At 37.8% G+C, this 22522-nt stretch overlaps 2 pseudogenes; both read left to right on the top strand.

The window, feature by feature from the left end:
* The first annotated feature begins 656 nt into the window (after positions 1–656).
* Positions 657–2097, top strand: LOC149185197 (respiratory burst oxidase homolog protein B pseudogene; annotated as a pseudogene).
* A 4662-nt stretch (positions 2098–6759) lies between these two features.
* Positions 6760–8307, top strand: LOC149185196 (respiratory burst oxidase homolog protein B pseudogene; annotated as a pseudogene).
* Positions 8308–22522: the final 14215 nt, after the last annotated feature.

The raw sequence follows: 22522 nt of genomic DNA, 5'->3' as shown, positions 1-22522 counted from the left end.
GCTTAAGAGAGAAGTCGAGTGTGAAGATTGGAAGAACAAAGCTGTGATATTAAAGCCGTGACTGTGTGAAGATGGCGCGCGGCACACACAAAAGGTGGCGTGGCGCACTGGAGGAGCGCGGCGCACTGGGCGCTTTTACACAGTGCAAATATACACTGGCACGGTGCACTCACCAGGCGCGGCGCACTGGGTATGCTGCGCGACGCACAGGGCAAACAATCAAAATTTTTATCGTTTCTTTGTCAAAATAGTCAAAGCAAGAGAATTCGGACGCAGTTCTGAAGCTTCGATGGCACAATAGATAAATAAATCTCCCAATGCTTCGATGGAAGAAGGATCATATGACTTTCGATGGGTATAACAATGTCATGCAAAGCCTGATCTCGACACTCTATCTTGGCAGCCTGAACTCCACGCAAATGTTGTCTCGGAATCTATGTCTCAATGCTCTATCTCAGCAGATGCTTTGTCTCCTTCGTCTCCTCCAATAATGATAATAATCTCAGGACCAAATCTGGTAGTTGCAATTCACTTCCTGGCTTGAAGAAATGGAAGGAGTCATGATGGACAACAACATTTATCATTCACATTCTTGGTGGTGGGATGGCCACGTAAGTCCAAAACATTCGAGATGGCTTAAGGACAACTTGGCAGATATGGATCTCAAAGTTAAAGACATGATGAAACTTATAGAAGAAGATGCAGACTCCTTTGCCAAACGTGCAGAGATGTACTATAAGAAACGACCAGAACTTATTAGTTTAGAAGAAGAAGTCAAAGAGGTTATCATGCTCAGTGCATCTACAAGCAAGCTTTCCAAGTTAAAAGAACAAGCAGAAGAGTATGCAGCACTCATCATGGAAGAACTAGACCCTGATCATTTGGGATACATTGAGATTCAAAATCTGGAGATGTTGCTGCTGGAGGTTCCAAATGAAAATGCAAAACGTGGGAACACCAGCGTTAATTTGAGCCAAATGATAAGCCAGAAGCTGGCGCCCACCAAGATAAACAATCCAGTTGAAAGGTGGTTGCAGAAAACAAAATTCTTTGTTGAAGACAACTGGCAACGCATCTGGGTTCTTCTGTTATGGCTTTGTATACTTGCAGGGCTATTTACATGGAAATTCATACAATACAGGCACAGAGCAGTATACCATGTGATGGGTTACTGCGTGTGCACGGCTAAGGGAGCTGCAGAGACACTCAAATTTAACATGGCATTGATTTTGCTTCCTGTTTGTAGAAATACCATTACATGGCTCCGCAATAAGACCAAGCTTGGTGTTAGCAGTTCCATTTTATAAACAATCTCAATTTCCACAAGGTAATTGCAGTAGTAATAGCAATAGGAGTGGGGCTTCATGCAGGAGCACATTTAACATGTGATTTTCCCCGTCTTCTCCATGCATCAAATGAGCAATATGTGCCCTTGCAACAGTTCTTTGGACATAACAGGCCTCCCAACTACTGGTGGTTTGTCAAAGGAGTTGAGGGCATTACAGGTGTTATTATGGTGGTCTTCATGGCAATTGCATTCGTTCTGGCCACTCCGTGGTTCAGAAGGAATAAACTTAATCTTCCAAAACCATTGAAAAGGCTTACAGGATTCAATGCTTTCTGGTATTCACACCACTTATTCGTAATCGTCTATGTGCTGTTGATAGTCCATGGTATATATCTGTACCTCAGCCACAAATGGTACAAGAAAATGACATGGATGTACCTTGCAGTTCCAGTGTGGTTATATGGTGGAGAAAGAACTCTGAGAGCTTTCAGATCAGGTTGCAAATCCGTTAAAATCCTCAAGCTCCAGGAGACGATTACTTGAGTGTCCACATCCGAACCTTGGGTGATTGGACAACAAAACTTAAGAGGATATTTTCTAGGGTTTGTGAACCCCCTACTGCCAATAAAAGTGGTCTACTGAGGGCTGACACTACACTGGTAGCTGACAATGGAGTCCCAGTATGCAGATTTCCCAAGCTTTACGTCGATGGACCTTGTGGAGCTCCGGCCCAAAATTACAAAAAATATGACATTCTGTTACTCGTGGGTTTGAGAATTGGGACGAGAATTTTAGCGTGCTCCATATAGCTCCGAATGGTAGTTTTTATGTACAAATCTAGGCATTCAAAAAACAGGACGACATTTCCAAAAAATTGTTATCGAAACTGCTTCTATTTTTGCAATTTTCAACAACACAAAGAGACATGGCGAGGTTCTGATGGCATTCGTGGTGAAATCATCAAAAATCAGACCGCCAATGAAGATTACATGCGATACATGTGGCGTTTGAAACAAGTCTGCCAGATTCATAAACTATTTTCACACCTGATCATGCACAACAGTTATCCGATGCGCCCGATTTGTTAATCGCCAGGTGGATAAATGGAGAGAATATATGGAAATAGGGATTCGAATCCCTCATGACGGTTTTTACTCAACCAGGTGTATTTTTGGCAAACAGAAAGAAAAGGGAGCTGAAACGGTCAAAGCACCGAACGCCTGAATGTAAACGTTGATATCCACCGTGGCAGAAAAAAATATGATTCGATTGCTTATGTTTATCTTCAGTTATGGGATCTACGCTATAGGTGTTGCTTCTTGAAGTTTCAGGCCTTTTATTGTGTCTTATTTAACAATCATATGGAAAGGAGAATCCCCTCGAGCCTTGGGAAATGTAATAATCTCAGATATATAGACCTGTCGATGAATAATTTAATGGGCAGTATACCAAAGAATTTGGGCAGTTATCAAATGCTGGAGGCGGTGATGGGGTAACTACAGCTGGCTCACGATATGGTGACAGTCAAACTCAAAATTGAATAAAGAACAACTACCATGCAGAAAGATAGGTTCGATTGCCTATTTTGGTTTTCAGTTACGATTTCAGAGGCTCTACATTACAGTTTCCGCATTCTAATTGGTCATCAACAAACAAAATGTAACGCTGCTCCTTTTTAGAGCAGTCTTGTCCTATTTTCATGATTTTAGGTGAAACTGCCCCTTATTTTCATCGATTCGCTTTCCCAGGCTCTAAGTCTATTTATTGTATTAAAAAATCATTTGTAAAGAGAGTTCTGAGTTCTGGGAAACGGTGGAGGAATAACTCAGCGTTTGGCTGTACAGATTGACAGAGAAATAATTAAATGGTGCAGCTCTGATTTATAAGATTCTTGTGGTATGAGTTTTGGCATGTGTTTTTCTCTCTGTTTCATATGTATCCTGTGATGTTTTTCATTTCATTCATGATCGTTTCCAGCTGAATACTTTTAAGTGAGAAAGGTAGAATTCAATCATTTCTCTGCCTTGAGGAAGTGTTCAGTCTTTATGTGTTTTCTTCTGCCTGGAAAGGATTCATACATTAATGCCCTTTTTAACTTTCTTACACAGTCTTTTCACCCCATTTAAATTCAATTCGATTGCTAAAACCTCATGCTAATCTCGCCTTATGAAATATCTTGTGCCTTTGGTTAAATCTCTGCTCATGCTGTCCTTGTCCCATGCAACCCAGCAACTTAGTCATTAAATCAAATATCCCTCATTCAAATTCATTTTACTAGCCTAAATCAGTTCCCATTTTAATTCATCTCAGACTCTATTGATCATTTTATTGAGATAGACCCGGAGAGAGCCCTCTCCCATCCTCGTAGGGCTAGCTACGAGGCTAAGCTTGGTTTGATGTTGCCTTGAACCTCGCCTTCATTCAGCCTGAGGCAGATTCGAGCGCTAACATAGTGGCGACTCCGCTGGGGATGAAAAGGGTTTGCTTGAAGATTGTGTTGCCCCAGTACATATCTCAAGTTCAGAGCTGATTGTTGATGGTGAACAACGATCAGACATAAGAAGACGACTGAAATCATTCACCTGGTGACTCCATTCACTGAAGAATCCAGCAATCAATCCTTCATGGTGACTCCACTGCAGAGAGATCAGTAGCGGTAAGATTTTCAAGATGGATCGGATTGCAAGAAGATACGCTCCCATGAGCCGAGATCACATCCCAGGTTTTCCAAATAAAATTCCCAAGGTAGATTGGTCAAAGAATTTGCCTGTGTTCAAAAATGTGGAAGGTAATGATGCTGCTCTTCATCTGGTGAAATTTCACATTCACGTGCATAAATTAAAGATCGATTTTCCTGAAGACTGTTTGATGAAAATGTTTATGGCTACTCTGGAAGACGAAGCCCGATCTTGGTATGAAAGTTTGCCACCTGCTTCCATTTATTGTCTAAAGGATTTTCATTCAATATTCTTTGAGAAGTATAAAGAATCTTATCCATCATTAAATTTAGTTCAGGATTGTTGCAAGCACGCTTATGGTTTTATTGAGAGTCTTGAAAAATACTATGAGGATGATAATTTTATGGACGAAGAAATCATGGAAGCATTGTATGAAAATCTGTTTCAGCAGTCTACAGAACTCTTAGAGGAAACTTTGCAGCAGGATCAGAATCAGCAGGTTAAAGATTTCCATATGACTGAAAATGATGAAAAAAGAAGTCCTATTTCAGATCTGGTTGAAATAAATGAGGATACGTAGGAAAATGATGTTCCAATCTCTGAAAATGATGATGATAAACCAGATCGAGAGACGGATTGTGATGAGGAAAAACAGGTTGTTCTGGATCCCATAGAAGAGAATTGCATTGTTGAGGCTGCCTCAAATGAAGAAGACAGAGTTACAGGCCTAACTGCCCCCATCTCATCAGAGCACAACCTTCCTACCAAGGTAATCCAGTCAATTCATGAACAACAAGAGGATATCTTTGTTCAAGTAGGTGAAAAGGTTTCTCTGGATGAATTTATGATAGATGATAGAGATGTCATGCTTGAGTTTCAAGAATCATCTGAAGTTGCTTTTCTCATGATTGATGAATGTGATGAATGTAATGAGAATCTGGCTGTCATATCATGCCAAGATGATCAGAAATATATTCAGACTATAGCCGACCAGACCATTATGGATTCCATTTCAGATTCTTCTTCATATGTTTCATGTTTTGAAATGTTCTTTGAAGAGGAAATCTACTCATCTACTTGTTCAGAATTTTTTGAAGACCAGGAACGTGCTCTTATTTATGAAGAAAAATCAGAAGCAAGAGAAAAAGACATCTCATTTTCTCAGCAGGAGGTGGCAATGGAAAATCTTCATGTTTTTCAAGATCCTCTGGCAAGTTTGTTGCAGCCAGCAGTGAAGGTGATTATTGTAGTGTTCAGTGATGAAGGAGATCATGGTAAATTAGCTTTTTGGAGACCCAGTTACAAGCATCTACTGTTGACCAGAAGATTTGATAGGAAGAATCAGTCAAGAAGCCATCTTCTTGATTGGTTGCATTGGCATTTTGATATAGTTTGAGGATATATTGTCTTGTAAGAAACACAGGTGGCCATGTACTGCCACCCAGCTTTAAGTTTTAAGTCCAGGTCTTTGCCATTTTGAGTTAGTTTGTTAGAGTCAAGTTTTTCAGTCATTTCAATTTGCATTGAGTCAGTTTCAGTCAAGTTTCAGTCAATAAATTGAGTCATATTGGTTTGTCGGAATAATGGACTCCATAGCCCAATGGATGAAGGCACTGTCTAGCTCTCCCAGAGATCTGATGTTCTTGGCACCTCCACGGAGCGGCAGCTACCATCCCAATTGGAGCCAATGTTAGACTCAGTCTTGCCAATCCTTTGTCAGAGTCAAATTCACCAAGGTTCATTTCTCGTCATTTGCAGTCATCAAATGCCATTTTGGGTCAAAAAGAGTCATTTTAATTCTTGAGTCCAGGGTTTTGTCTCCAGAAGTGTGAAATAATTCTTGCAGGCCAGAGGGAGGTTAAATAAGTCTCTTACTTCAAGAGTTTCATCATCAATAATGCTCGAAAATGATCCTTCTCCAAAACTCTGTTTTGGAGAAGAAATCGACAAATTTGTTTTTGTAATAAATTTAAATTTTAAAGTCTTCCATCATGGAGTACTTCGAATCCAGGCCCTGGTCATCTTGCTAGGTTCAGCAGCTCCTATCTCTGCAAAACAATCCACATAAGAACCATCATTTCAGCTAAAGAAGGTCAGAGAAGAAAATTAAGGACAGAGTTTGTCAAAATGCCAAAGTTCTACATACTGAACAAAGTGGGTTATTACAAAGCAAAAAATCAAAATTCATGGTTCAATGAGAGATTGTCCACTTTTAAATTTCATTTTCACTCAATAAGATATCAAAAGCTTAAGAAATAAGTCGAGTGTGAAGATTGGAAGAACAAAGCTGTGATATTAAAGTTGTGACTGTGCGAAGATGGCGCGCGGCGCACACGACAGGTGGCGCGGCGCATTGGAGGAGCACGGCGCACTGGGCGCTTTTACACAGTGCAAATATACACTGGTGCGGTGCACTCACCAGGCGCGGCGCACTGGGTATGCTGCGCGATGCATAGGGCAAACAATCAAAATTTTTATCGTTTCTCTGTAAAAATAGTCAAAGCAAGAGAATTCGGACGTAGTTCTAAAGCTTCGATGGCACAATAGATAAATAAATCTCCCATGCTTCAATGGAGGAAGGATCCTACGACTTTCGATGGGTATAACAGTGTCATGCAAAGCCTGATCTCGACGCTCTGTCTTGGCAGCCTGAACTCCACGCAAATGTTGTCTCGGCATCTATGTCTCAATGCTCTATCTCAGCAGATGCTCTGTCTCCTCCGTCTCCTCCAATAATGATAATAATCTCAGGAGCAAATCTGGTAGTTGCAATTCACTTCCTGGCTTGAAGAAATGGAAGGAGTCATGATGGACAGCAACATTAATCATTCACATTCTTGGTGGTGGGATGGCCACGTAAGTCCAAAACATTCGAGATGGCTTAAGGACAACTTGGCAGATATGGATCTCAAAGTTAAAGACATGATGAAACTTATAGAAGAAGATGCAGACTCCTTTGCCAAACGTGCAAAGATGTACTATAAGAAACAACCGGAACTTATTAGTTTAGAAGAAGAAGTCAAAGAGGTTATCATGCTCAGTGCATCTACAAGCAAGATTTCCAAGTTAAAAGAACAAGCAGAAGAGTATGCAGCACTCATCATGGACGAACTAGACCTTGATCATTTGGGATACATTGAGATTCAAAATCTAGAGATGTTGCTGCTGGAGGTTCCAAATGAAAATGCAAAATTTGGGAACACCAGCGTTAATTTGAGCCAAATGATAAGTCAGAAGCTAGCGCTCACCAAGATAAACAATCCAGTTGAAAGGTGGTTGCAGAAAACAAAATTCTTTGTTGAAGACAACTGGCAACGCATCTGGGTTCTTCTGCTATGGCTTTGTATACTTGCAGGGATATTTACATGGAAATTCATATAATACAGGCATAGAGCAGTATAACATGTGATGGGTTACTGCATGTGCACAACTAAGGGAGCTGCAGAGACACTCAAATTTAACATGGCATTGATTTTGCTTCCTGTTTGTAGAAATACCATTACATGGCTCCGCAATAAGACCAAGCTTGGTGTTAGCAGTTCCATTTGACGACAATCTCAATTTCCACAAGGTAATTGCAGTAGCAATAGCAATAGGAGTGGGGCTTCATGTAGGAGCACATTTAACATGTGATTTTCCCCGTCTTCTCCATGCATCAAATGAGCAATATGTGCCCTTGAAACAGTTCTTTGGACATAACAGGCCTCCCAACTACTGGTGGTTTGTCAAAGGCGTTGAGGGTGTTACAGGTGTTATTATGGTGGTCTTCATGGCAATTTCATTCGTTATGGCCACTCCGTGGTTCAAAAGGAATAAACTTAATCTTCCAAAACCATTGAAAAGGCTTACAGGATTCAATTCTTTCTGGTATTCACACCACTTATTCGTAATCGTCTATGTGCTGTTGATAGTCCATGGTATATATCTGTACCTCAGCCACAACTGGTACAAGAAAACGACATGGATGTACCTTGCGGTTCCAGTGTGGTTATATGGTTGAGAAAGAACTCTGAGTGCTTTCAGATCAGGTTGCAAATCCGTTAAAATCCTCAAGCTCCAGGAGACGATTACTTGAGTGCCCACATCCGAACCTTGGGTGATTGGACAACAGAACTTAAGAGGATATTTTATAGGGTTTGTGAACCCCCTACTGCCAATAAAAATGGTCTACTGAGGGCTGACACTACACTGGTAGCTGACAATGGAGTCCCAGTATGCAGATTTCCCAAGCTTTACATCGATGGACCTTATGGAGCTCCGGCCCAAAATTACAACAAATATGACATTCTGTTACTCGTGGGTTTGAGAATTGGGATGAGAATTTTAGGGTGCTCCATATAGCTCCGAATGGCAGTTTTTATGTACAAATCCAGGCATTCAAAAAACAGGACGACATTTCCAAAAAATTGTTATCGAAACTGCTTCTATTTTTGCAATTTTCAACAACACAAAGAGACATGGCGAGGTTCTGATGGCATTCGTGGTGAAATCATCAGAAATCAGACCGCCAATGAAGATTACATGCGATACATGTGGCGTTTGAAACAAGTCCGCCAGATTCATAAACTATTTTCACACCTGATCATGCACAATAGTTATCCGATGCGCCCGATTTGTTAATCGCCAGGTGGATAAATGGAGAGAATATATGGAAATAGGGATTCGAATCCCTCATGACGGTTTTTACTCAACCAAGTGTATTTTTGGCAAATAGAGAGAAAAGGGAGCTGAAATGGTCAAAGCACCGAATGCCTGAATGTAAACGTTGATATCCACCGTGGCAGAAAAAAAATATGATTCGATTGCTTATGTTTATCTTCAGTTATGGGATCTACGCTACAGGTGTTGCTTCTTGAAGTTTCAGGCCTTTTATTGTTTCTTATTTAGCAATCATCTGGAAAGGAGAATCCCCTCGAGCCTTGGGAAATGTAATAATCTCAGATATATAGACCTGTCGATGAATAATTTAATGGGCAGTATACCAAAGAATTTGGGCAGTTATCAAATGCTGGAGGCGGTGATGGGGTAACTATAGCTGGCTCACGATATGGTGACAGTCAAACTCAAAATTGAATAAAGAAAAACTATCATGTAGAAAGATAGGTTCGATTGCCCATTTTGGTTTTTAGTTACGATTTCAGAGGCTCTACATTACAGTTTTCGCATTCTAATTGGTCATCAACAAACAAAATGTAACGCTGCTCCTTTTTAGAGCAGTCTTTTCCTATTTTCATGATTTTAGGTGAAACTGCCCCTTATTTTCATCGATTCGCTTTCCCAGGCTCTAAGTCTATTTATTGTATTAAAAAATCTTTTGTATAGATAGTTCTGAGTTCTGGGAAATGGTGGAGGAATAACTCAGCGTTTGGCTGTACAGATTGACAGAGAAATAATTAAATGGTGTATCTCTGATTTATAAGATTCTTGTGGTATGAGTTATGGCATGTGTTTTTCTCTCTGTTTCATATGTATCCTGTGATGTTTTGCATTTCATTCATGATCATTTCCAGCGGAATACTTTTAAGTGAGAAAGGTAGAATTCAGTCATTGCTCTGCCTTGAGGAAGTGTTCCGTCTTTATGTGTTTTCTTCTGCCTAGAAAGGATTCATACATTAATGCCCTTTTCAGCTTTCTTAAACAGTCTTTTCACCCCATTTAAATTCAATTCGATTGCTAAAACCTCATGCTAATCTCGCCTTATGAAATATCTTGTGCCTTTGGTTAAATCTCTGCTCATGCTATCCTTGTCCCATGCAGCCCAGCAACTTAGTCATTAAATCAAATATCCCTCATTCAAATTCATTTTACTAGCCTAAATCAGTTCCCATTTTAAGTCATCTCGGACTCTATTGATCATTTTATCGAGATAGACCCGGAGAGAGCCCTCTCTTGTCCTCGTAGGGCTAGCTATGAGGCTGAGCTTGGTTTGATGTTGCCATGAACCTCGCCTTCATTCAGCCTGAGGCAGATTCGAGCGCTAACAGCAGGGATGAGGTGATGACCAGTGGAATTGTATGACATCATGTCTGTTAGTATGTCTTCCATTGAGAAATATTTATGAAGGTAGCCATTGAAATAAGTAAGTTGAGCTGACATCGATTATGAAAGGAAATTTTTATAATGACTTTATGAAAGTAGTCATTGATTTAAATAAGTTTAATGTTGGCAATGATTATATAAAGGCTTTCTCTCTTAAATTTGAGAATGAGGTCCATTCAAATAAGTTGATTAAGTTGGAAACAATTATATAATGGTTTTATCTCTTAAATTTGAGAATGGGTTTAAAGTCATGTATTCTATTTAATTAATTAATTAATTAAGAAGAAGAAGTGCTCCATTGTTACATGACAATTTTTTGTAAAGGAGATGGATTTTTTATTTTTAAATGGTGTAATAATTAAAGTATTATTTTGTAAGTGGAGTTTTTTTGTTTTTGCGGTGTGAATTTTATTGAGAATGGAGACAACAACATTAACTGGCATGGATAAGTTAAGCGGGGCTAATTTTTCCCTATGGAAATCACAGATGGAGAATACACTGATTTTAAAGGATCAATATTTTATGATTGAGGGTATTGTAAAGAAACCCTCATCGATGACAGATGAAGAATGGAATAAGCTATATAGAAATGTGATTTCTACAATCCACCAATATCTAGAAAAGAATGTGTATTTCAATGTTTCAAGAGAAAAGATGACAAAAGGATTATGGAAGAAGCTCCATGATATATATGATAAGAATACGACATCAAACAAAGTGTTCTTGATGAAGAAGCTTTATAATTTCAAGATGAAGGAGGGCGCTTCAGTTGTTGAGCACTTGAATGAATTCAATATTATTACTAGTCAGCTTGCCTCTGTTAAAATAATTCTAGATGATGAAATTGGAGGTATTTTTTTAATGTGTTCTATATTAGACAATTGGGAAAATTTAATTGTAGCTATGAGTACTTCAACACCTATAGGAAACCTGAAGTTTGATGATTTCAACATTAGTTTAAGGAATGAGGAGCTGCAACACAAGTCAATTGTGGAAAACTAGGGGGGAGAAGTTCTAGCTCTAGCCGACCATGGTAGGAGAATTGATCGAGGTTGAAAAGGGTGTTCAAGATTGAGAGGCTGATCGAAATCAAGGAGGGGAAAGCTCATTTGATTTCATTTTGGTAAACTAGGGCATGAAGAAAGAATGTCGAGTCTGGAAGAAAGGAAAAAAGGAGGAGCATCGTGTGTATGAGTATGTTGTGAATAAACTTGTGGAATGAAGAGTTAATGGTATTTGTTGTTTGAACTATTGTTCACAAAGTAATTCTATACTCTAATTTTTAAAGCCTTTGGTTTGAGAGTGAGATTATTCGAATTTGGGACGAATGGTGTGAATATAAAAGAGGTTTATGGTGTTATTTATTTGTCTGAGTCTTGATTTCAAGATACTCTTCTTACATTATTATGAAAACTTTTTTTAATCTCTTTTTGCACCTTCTTTCCCCAGTTTTGATCCTCTTATCCTCCAGGCCCATGAAAATTTACATGATTACTCACCCTTTTTCTCATTTATGTGACATATTCCACTGTCATGTTATTTTTCCATGTTTCGCTGAATAATACGATACTATATTCCTTTTTGTGGCTAACTGAGGTGAGCATTGGAGGAGTATTTGGAAGCTCTTCTCTTTTTCAGGTGTGGCTCATGGGAACAAGGTTATGGAGTAAACAGGCAGCGTTGATTGGTTTCAGAGAAGGTTAGAGTAGTTCGCTGTTACACCCTGTATGATGTTACAGGTTGTTGTTACACACTGAATGTTGTTACAGGCTATTGTTACACCACGTGCTAATGCAGAGGACCGTTGTTACACCAAGGGTGTTTTCGCCAGTGATTGTCATTACATCCTGAACCGTTATTCACTTGTAGGATGTTGTTGCACCGAAGCTGGAAAGTTGTGGGTACTATTCCACATAACAGCTGTCGGGTGTTATGAATTGTTTATTTAAGAAGCAACAGACCCAAGTGGTTCCAATATTAACCAATGTATCTGAGAAGCATTTGTATTTAGAAATAGGCTGTAACTACTTTGATTTTATGATCAACATGAGAATCGTGAGATTCTCATGACTCATCTATTTCTAATTTCGGGCATGTAATAATTATAAAAGAAACTCAGTTTCCTATGTACAAGGAAGGCATATAGAAAAGAATTGTTACTCTGCTCTTGTAACTCTGAATTATTTTTAATATTAAAATCACTACAATGATGTTGTTACTGCTCTTCATCTGATTCGTTAACTAATCTCGTGTTGTTTCTGCGCCCCTGCTAAGGAAGTCTTGATGGTGTTGGACCCGCCAACATGTCAAGGGGATCTCTCTGGTAAGAAGTCCCAATTAGCCCTCAGACCGTTTGGTGTAGAAGTCCCAACATTGGGTCATAAGGTAATGCCTTGACATGATGTCACACAGAGGCAAGTAAGATAACTCTGTTAGTAGCAAGGGTGTTGTCTGTTATGAAACCAGCTCACAAAAAGATAGAAACGATAGATCAATGACTTCAAAATCAGCCTCTTCAAGGGGAAAACCTCCTTTACATTACACAAATGAAAAAAATTTGGATGATACAAATGAAAAAACCTCCTTTCTATATATAGGTGTCTAAGGGGTCACAATATAATCAAAGTCGACATAACAATAATAATATAAGGGCACAACAATAACAATAGTGGGCTTTTATGGGGCACAATAATAACAATAAGGGATACATTGACAATAGTAATGGGGGAATCACTAGTATTATAAGGACCTAACATGCCCCTCTCCTTCAAAAAAGTGTTGTCCTCAAAACTTGAGTAGTTTTGGATGCTTCTGTATAGAATTCTCATCCTCCCATGTGGAATCTTCAGTGGGTAAGTTCTTCCACTTGACGAGATACTCTGAAATTGATCGTTTTCGTAGTTGTCGAGTTCTTGTTTCTGTGACTGCTTCAGGTTCCAATATGATTTTTCCTTCCTCGTCAAGTTCTGGCAATATTTTTTAAACTGGGAACTTGTCACCTATAACCTTCTTTAAGCATGAAACATGGAAAACTCGTTGCACTCGGGAAGCTGCAGGAAGCTCCAATTTGTATGCCATAGTACCAATATTTTGCAACAACTTGTATGGACCATAATACTTTAGTGATAATTTATTATCATTCTTAACTTGCTTGAGGGAAATTTATCTATATGGTTGTAGCCGTAGGAAAACCTAGTCACCTACATCAAAACTTCTTTCGTTGTGACGTTGATTTGCCTGTTGTTTCATTCTATTCTGCGCCAAATTGAGGTTATCCTTTAAGAGTTGGAGAACTTCTTGTTGATGCTCAATGTGATCTTCCACTACTTGAACCTTACAATTTTCTCTTAAATATGACGTGATGGATGGTGGATGATATCCATAAAGTGCCATAAATGGGGTCATTTTTGCTACAGTATGGAAGGAAGTGTTATACCACCATTCAGCCAGAGGAAACCATTTCACCTATTGTGTTTGTTTATCAGAGACAAAGAAACAAATATATACTTCCAAACATTTGTTTACTATCTCAATTTGCCCATCAAATTGAGGATGATATGATGAGATATGAGCTAACTGAGTACTAAGACAAGAAAATAATTATGTCCAAAAATTTCCAGTGAAAATGGGATCTTTGTCGCTTACAATAATCTTTGCGTTTCCATGTAGATTTTGAATTGTTTCAATAAATGCAGTAGAAATTGTACTGGATTTAAATGGATGAGATAATGCACAAAAGTGTGCATGCTTGGTAAGTCTGTCAACTACCACCATGATGACACTTTTTCCTTCAGACTTGGGTAAACCTATGATAAAATCCATTGAAACCTCCTCCCAACGTTGGCTTGGAATGGATAAAGGCTATAATAGACCTAGGGTCTTAATTGTTTCAACTTCATTTTTTTGGCAAAGCAAACATTCCGCCACAAACTTTTGAATATCCAATTTAAGGCCATCCCAAAAAAATCCTTCTTAACCCTGTGGTAAGTTTTTAAAAACCCTGAGTGCCCTCCTAAGGGAGAAGTGTGCAATTCCATAAGAATATCTTGTTTGAGTTGGGAATTCTTACCTAAGTATAAACGATCTTTGTACCATAACGAATCATTTTTCCAGCTAAATGTATCAGATGCATTAGGATCTTTTTTTAACTTTTGAATGAGTTCCCGCACTTCTTTTTCATTTTTCCATACATCCCTTGCTTCTTTTATCCAATCTGGTTGGATAATAGAAATGGTGCAAAGCAATGCTTCCATGTCCTCATCCTTTCTTGAGAGTGAATCTGCCACAACATTTTGCTTCCCTTTTTTGTAGATGATTTCAAATTCATAACCCAACATCTTTGTGACCCATTTTTGCTGCTCTTTTGAAGATAATCTTTGTTCTAAATAGTATTTAAGACTATCATGGTCCGTTTTTACCTTGAAGTGTCTTCCCATTAGGTAGGGTCATCATTTCTTAAGTGCATGTAGTATTGCCAACATTTCCTTCTCATAAATAGCTTTGTGTAAATACTTTCCTTTGATTAGATGACTTTCAAAAGTAATGGGTCTTTCTTCTTGCATTAAAAAAGCACCAATTCCATTTCCTGAGGCATCATATTCCACAATAAAGGTTTTTGTGAAGTCTGGCATAGCTAAGACTGGTTCTTGGCACATTGCCTCTTTAAGATGTTCACAGGCCTTTGTTTCTTCTGGAGTCCATGAAAATGCATCTTTCTTCAATAATGTTGTTAGAGGTGTTGCTATTCTCCCATAATTCTTAACAAACTTGCGATAATACCCTATCAACTTGAGAAATCCTTGTAGATGCTTTATGGATGTGGGGATTTTCCATTCCTTAATGGCTTTAATTTTTCTAGGGTCAACCTTAACACCTTCATGAGATACAATATGACCCAGATATTCCACCTCTTGTACTCCAAAGAAAGATTTGAAGGTTTTTGCATATAATTATTTCTCCTCTAATAGCTTGAGCATGCAATCACCATGTTGAACATGATCCTTCCAAGATTTTTTATAGATTAGTATATCATCAAAAAATACTAACACAAATTTTCTAAGGAAGGGTTTGAAAATGGAATTCATCAAACCTTGAAATGTAGGTGCATTGATAAGGCCAAAAGGCATGCCCAAAAATTTATAATGACCCACATGAGTTCTAAATGTTGTTTTTAAAATGTCTTCAGTCTTCATTCTGATTTGATGATATCTTGAACGAAGATCCAACTTGGTGAAGTAAACTGATCCATGCAATTCATCCAATAATTCATCAATGACATGAATGGGAAATTTATCTTTAATAGTGAGCTTGTTGAGCTCCCTATAATCTGGACACATGCACCATGACCCATCCTTCTTATGCACCAATACTATTGGAGCAAAGAAAGAACTTTGACTAGGTTGAATTATACCAGCCTCTAGCATTTATGCAACCATACGTTCAATTTCACTCTTTTGGGCATAGGGATATCGGTAAGGCCTGGTGTTTGGAGGAACACTTCCTAGAATCAAATGAATAGCATGATCATGACCACAAATAGGTGGGAGTCATTTGGGAGTCTCAAATACCTTGGAATGATTGTCCAAGACTTTTTGGAGATCTGGAGAAATAGATGATTTTGATGTGGGAACCTCTAGCGAACATAATTATGCAATTATGCCTTGTTTTTCTTTCCTTAGAAGCTTTGTCATTCCGTTAGAGCTGATTATATTTCCCAGTTTTCCTATGATACCCCTTAATTCAACTTCCTTTCCTTCCAAAGAAAATTTCATGAAAATTTCTTGAAAATTAAAAGATATTGTACCCAAGTATTATAGCCATTGGACACCTAGTACAATATTAGCACCACCTATTGGAATGGAAAGCATTGGGTTATTCAATAAATATTCTCCCATGAATAGCTTGATATTATGGCACTTTCTAGAGCAATTTATGGTTCGTCCACTTGCAACCATCACTTGACACTCTAGTGTTGGATGTAGGAAGCAAGTCAATTCCTTGGCTATCTTACAATGAATAAAATTATGGGTACTTCCGGAATCAATCAAAACTATTACCTTTTTCTCATTGATATGTCCTTCTATCTTGATAGTTTGAGGAGTGGTAATTCCGGCCAATGCATTACAATATATGGTCGGATTCATTTCTTCTTTCTCTAGGGTTTTTTCTTGGTGTATATCCTCTTCTTTTGACACTTCTTGTTCCTTTTCTCCCTCCTCTTCACAATCTATGTAAAATAATATCTTCTCAGCACACTTATGACCTTTAGTGTATTTGCTATCACAACTGTAACGAAGCCCTTTTTCTCTTTTTTATTCCAATCATTGTGGTGTCAACCTTGTAGGTTGTGGAAGGTTAGGGGCAACAACAATTCCATCTTTATAGTTGTGAGTGGTAGGCTTCCTTGTTGCCATAATTTTTCTTTCCATTTTTCTTGCTAATCAGAATGCCTTCTCCAATCAATCAAGTTCCCAAAGGTGAACCTCATGTTGGATGTTATCCTTTAAAATCCCTATGAACACATCTCAATGTGCTCCATCATTGATCCCTTTTGTTTGAGATTTATCAATTGGCTAAAAAAAGTGTTGCTTTTTGTATCCTCATAATGTGCTATCATTTCTTCCATAAAAATTTCCCAAGTGACAATTTTTTTACGAGAGCAAAGCCATTGATACCATACAAATTGATTTGGTTCCAAATATAAAGTTGCAATGCGTACCTTTTGTGTGTTTTGCACATTATGGAGATCAAAATATTGCTCCATATGTAGTATCCATGTTACGGGATCCTTGCCATCAAACTTCCTCATATAGATATTTGGAACATGGTGGGTCTTCAATCCACTGTTAGAGTCTATGAAATCAGGACTAACAATTATTTTGTTCTCATCATGAGTTTTCTCTACTACCTTTTCACCATTAGGAAGCCTTTCTTGTAGCAACTTTGTCAAAACTTCTTTCAAACCTTCCACACCTTTCTTCAAATATTCAATGTTGTCATTCTTTGAATCATGATTAACATTTATTTTGTTCTCATTATGAGTTTGCTCTATTACTTTTTCACCATTAAAAAGCCTTTCTTGTAGCAACTTTTTCAAACCTTCCTTCCAACCTTCCATGTCCTTCTTCCAATCTTCAATGTTGTCTTTCATACCATCCATCTTAGCTTCCACACCTTCCATTCCTTTCTTTAAACCATCCATCTTAGCTTCTGTTACTTTATGTGAGAGCCAAATTTGTTGCACTTGGTCTCGTAATTTTGATATGTCATGTTGCATTTCTTCCTCTTCTTCATGAGTCATGCTAGAGATTTTAGGTTCTACTAGGTGTTTCCATTTTCTTTCTTCAGGGCATCAATTAATGATAATTATTCTTCACTATGCCCTTTGATTACTTGAAACTAATTTTCAAACCAAACTTATGCAAAAGTTAAACAAAACTACACATCTTTTTTCACTTTGTAGGAGCTTGATATTGAATCTAATGTATCTCTAGAGTTTCGGATCTCTAAGGTCTAAAATTGTGAACTGTGGTAACCCTCTGAGTCCTCTTTCCAATGCCACCATTCTGATCCAAATTGGATTCTCCAAGAAAGTGTTATGCACAATCTCCGAAGATAACCTGATTATACACTTTTCCAGTAGAGAGAACTTGTACAAAGTACCACATGTCACTGTTTCAACCTTTGTACCTTCAAACGATGCAAGGAAAACTACAGTCCGTCTTCTTTCTGTAAATTCTTATGAAATTTCAATCTGATACTCAAATAGAAAGTTATGATGATTTTACCAAGGTCACCTGTTTGGGATGTAATCCGAGAGCCTGCAAAAACCCTAATTCCTTGGATCATATCTCCGAAAATACAGTGAGACAAGATCTGCAATTCAGACCTGAGGATCATTGATATTTCATCTCAAATGGGTTTTTATTTTGGCTTCTGAAACATCGCATAAAAAAAGTTATAGCGAAACTACCATGATGTCCTAATTTGGAGCAGCGAAACCCTAGAATCCAAACCTCTGATACCAAATCTTATGAAACTAGCTCACAAAAAGATATAAAATATAGATCAACGACTTCAAAATCAGCCTCTTTGAGGGGGAAGCCTCCTTTACATTACAAAAATGAACAATTCTTGGAAGATACAAATGACAAATCCTCCTTTCTATATATAGGAGTCTAAGGGGTCACAATATAATCAAAGCCAACATAACAATAATAATATAAGGGCACAACAATTAAAATAGTGGGCTTCTATGGGGCACAATAATAACAATATGGGGACAATAAGGGCACAATAATAACAATAAGGGATGCAATGACAATAGTAACGGAGGAATCACTAGTATTATAGGGACCTAACATTGTCAATCATGAGTGGAGTTGAATGCACTTGTTTCACCTGCAAAATATTCCAGAATTTTCCTTAGCCACAAATTTTCCTTTGTTGCTTCCGCTGCTACCACATATTCTTCCTTTATTTTTGGAATCTTCTGGAACTGATTATTTGCATGACCTCCAACAGATAGCTCCTAATATAAGACTCATAACATAACCTAAAGTAGATACCCCAGTTTCTTTATATACATCGAAGTCTGAATCAGAGTATCCAATCAAGTTGCAGTCGCCCACCTATGTATACTTGAGTCCAAAGCCTTGATTTCCCTTCAATTACTTTAGAAATATTTTTGCAGTAGACCAATGTCCCTCACAAGGCTTATGTATAAAATATGATAGGATTCCAACAACAAAAGAAATGTATGGTCTAGTAGTAGTCAAGTAGTTGAGACTTCCTACAAGTTGTCTATACTTTGTTACATCCCCAAATTATTTTCCTTCAATGGATGTGAGCTTTAAGTTCTATTCCATTGGAGTAGTCAAAGGTTTGCACTCAATCATGTCAAACCTGTTTAACAGATCACCAATGTACTTCTTCTGAGAGAGGAATATAAACTTTAGATTTTGAGTTACTTCAATACGAAGATAGTTGTGAACATAGCCCAATTCAGTAAACCTTTCCTCAATTCCTTCTTTATGGATGCAATGTAGCTCCCATTTTTCCCTTTCATCAAAAAATCATCTACATACACCACAAGACATACAACTATTTTGCCAACTTTCTTGACAAAACAAGTTGCATCATCAAGATCATAATGTTTGAAGTTGAGTTTTAGAAGATGCTTAGTTAACTTTTCATACCAGGCTCACGGTGCTTACTTGAGGCCATACAAGGATTTCACAAGCTTGTATACCTTGTGTTCTTTTCCCTTCAAAACAAATCCTTCTGGTTGGGATATAAAAACATTCTCTTTCATATCTCCATTCAAGAAAGCAATTTTTACATCCATTTGATGGACTTTCCAACCATTCTAAGCTTCCAGGGCAAATATTGTCTTGATGGTAGCCCATTTTTTCTGTGGGGGAAAAGGTCTCATCATAGTCCATCCCTTCTTTCTGTGAAAAACCCTTTCCCACAAGCCTAGATTTTTGCTTGTCAAGTCAGCCATCAGCTTTATACTTATTCTTGCAGACCCACTTGAAGCCAATTGGTTTGATTCTCAATGGAGGATCAACCAACTTCCAAGTTCCATTCTTTATCAAGGCATCATATTCTTTCTGCATTGCTTCTTTCCATTGATCATGAGAAGTTGCTTCTTTGAAGGAAGTTGGTTCAAAATTTGTAGACAAATTCAGTTCACAATCATAAGAAACATCCATATCAATAGGTGAATCAGAATCGTTTACATCACCTCCATTTTGTCTAGTTGAATTTCTTGTTCCTATCTTTCCAAAGTCATTAGGATTAAAACTTTCAAGTGTCTTTGTTAGCCATTTTGGAGGAACTTTCTGAGATGGCCCAGGCTGCTCAGTTGGCTGAGTTGGGACTGAATCAACATTGCGTCTCCCAATTCTATCAATCACATCACTCAAATTGTCATCTTTGACTCGAGCTTCATGTGGAGCAGAGAGTGCTTCAAAAGAAGATTCCACATATCGATCCAGTATAGGAATTCCCCCCTTCAAGATGTGGAATATGATTATCAAATTCTTAAAATGACTTTGCATGTCTGAATCTATCCAAGTGATCAAGCTGCCACTCAACAACATTGTCAGCCTTGGATGATTCAATAAAGATCACATCTCTAGACACAAAAAACTTCTTATTAACTTCATCATAGAGACTGTGTGCCTTGGAGGTATTTGAATACCCAAAGAATATACACTTATGACTCCTTGTGCCAAGTTTGTTTCTTCGTTCCTTTGGTATCAAGGCATAACAGGGGGAACCAAAGGCCCTGAGATGCCTTATTGAAGGAATGTGGCCATACCACATTTCATAAGGAGTCTTGTTTCTAATAGAATTAGATGGACATCTATTCTTTACATATACAACACATAGAACTACATCATCCCAAAACATCAATTTTACATTATTGAAAAACATCAAGAAACTTACCATATTTAAGATTGTCCTATTCATTCTTTCAACTACTCCATTATGTTGGGGATTATAAGGAACATTTGTTTGATGTTTGATCCCATGCTGACAAATATAGTTTTCAAATTCATTTGAAGTGTATTCTTTTCCATTATCAGTGCGAACAGAGCCAATATGAGATTTTGCATCATTTTCAATCCATGCATTAAAGTTCTTGAATGTTTGAAAACCATCATATGTTTTCTTCAATAAATAAACCCAATAGATCCTAGTGTAGTCAACAATAAATTTCATCATATATTTATTTCCATTTGCAGAAGGAATAGGCATTGGGCCACATAAATATGAATGGATGTGTTCAAGTTTTTTATGTGCTCTGGAATGTGAATCATGAAAACAATTGTTTGCTATGATTTCCTAGAATACAAGCATCACATTGCATAAGTTTCCTGGGAATTGTAGGCAAACCAGTGACACCACTTTTCTTCAACATATGAAGGTTGTCATAATTCAAGTGTCCAAGTCTAGCATGCCATAAAAGACTTGATGGAAAATTACCTTCATCATAACGAGAATTGTATGAGAAGTTTTGTCTACAAGAATAGGTACCTTGCAGCTTCAGAAGTCTTTCTTCTTCTATCCTCGTCATGACAAGTGAGCGATCTAATGCTTTTTTAACCTCAACCTTGCCATCAAATATATGAATGGAGTGTCCTTGCTGGCAGATGTGGACCAAAGGCAACAATTTTATCCTCAGTTCTAGGTGATATAAAACATCTTGTAGAAGAAAATTTGGAAGACCAGGCAGTTTGAGCCTGATGGTGCCAAGCCCTGATGGCTTGAGTTTTGATTTTTCTGAAAAGTATACTACTCCATCAACATTGTCAATAATTTCTTCAAATAAATATCTTCTAAAAGTCACGTGGAAAGTTTCTCCTGAATCAAACAACCAATCAATTTTTGAAGAAGCAAGTGAATCATTAAACAAGTCTTCAGTTACTCCAATATTACAATGTGCCACAACATAGTGAGAAGATTCAGGTGCTTTACCTTTTTCTTTGTCATGGATTTTACCTTTGGCTTCAATTCTTTCCTGCCCAATTATGTCCCAAGGCAACTTACATGTGGATGCATCATGTCCATCTCTATTCTAGTGTATCCAATGAAGAAGAACAAACTTTTCTCCTTGAAACTCGCTGCCCCACCTACCTCTAAGATTTCTTCTTCCTCTACCTCTTTAGCCACATCTTCCTCTAGAACAATCATGAGCATGATTATTCTCTTGATATGAAAGACACACAACTTCTTCAGAATACTGAGGAGTTGTCTTCTTCCCAAAATCCTTCTCTCTCTCAGCAAACTTTTTCTCAATGGAGTCAAAGGTAATCTCCTTGAGGTTTCCACTTGCTTGGAATGACTCAAGATAATTTGAATAGGTGCGATATAGTGCCTTGACATAAGCTATGAGAGGAATATCTATTTGAACACCAGTGGTTTTGATATAATGCATAATAGATCTTACTTCTGATTCTAAATCAAGAGGGTCATCATTTTTCAATTCAAGGCTGAACAATTTAATCATCAATTGTACAATTTCAAGTTCATAGTGTGAGTAATAGAGTTCCTTCAACTTCTGTAAGGCTTCAAAAGAATTTAAAAATGGTGAAATATGGTGACTCACCTCATCATTTACATATGTTGCAATCAACGCATAGGCCTTGGTGTTCCTTTTTTCCCAAATGACAATCTCCTTATTTGAGGTGGGCTTTTCAGGTTCATTATCTCCTTATCCTACACAAACTCCTTTCCACAACTCATTGAAAATGAGAGTGTGTTTTATCTTCCACGACCATTCAGGATAGTTCTCTTTTTTAGAGAGAAATACTCCAACAATAGATGTTAATGAATGCATTTAAAAATGTACTCTGCTGCCAATATATATAAAAAATTGCACTTCTGGTGGTAAAAATATACAGTTTTGGTGGCAAAACAAAATGCACTTATGGTGTAAAAAAAAATGCACTCTGATATTTGAGGACAAATGTATTATATGGGGGAGGGTTATATGGGGAAGGGAATA

This window comes from Pinus tabuliformis, chromosome 3_2 (genome assembly GCF_031772625.1).
Source record: "Pinus tabuliformis cultivar Carrire ecotype Pingquan chromosome 3_2, CPIR1, whole genome shotgun sequence".
In the NCBI taxonomy this organism is placed as follows: Eukaryota; Viridiplantae; Streptophyta; class Pinopsida; order Pinales; family Pinaceae; genus Pinus; species Pinus tabuliformis.
Note: the sequence above shows the minus strand (reverse complement) of the source record. Positions and strands in the feature narration are given on the sequence as shown.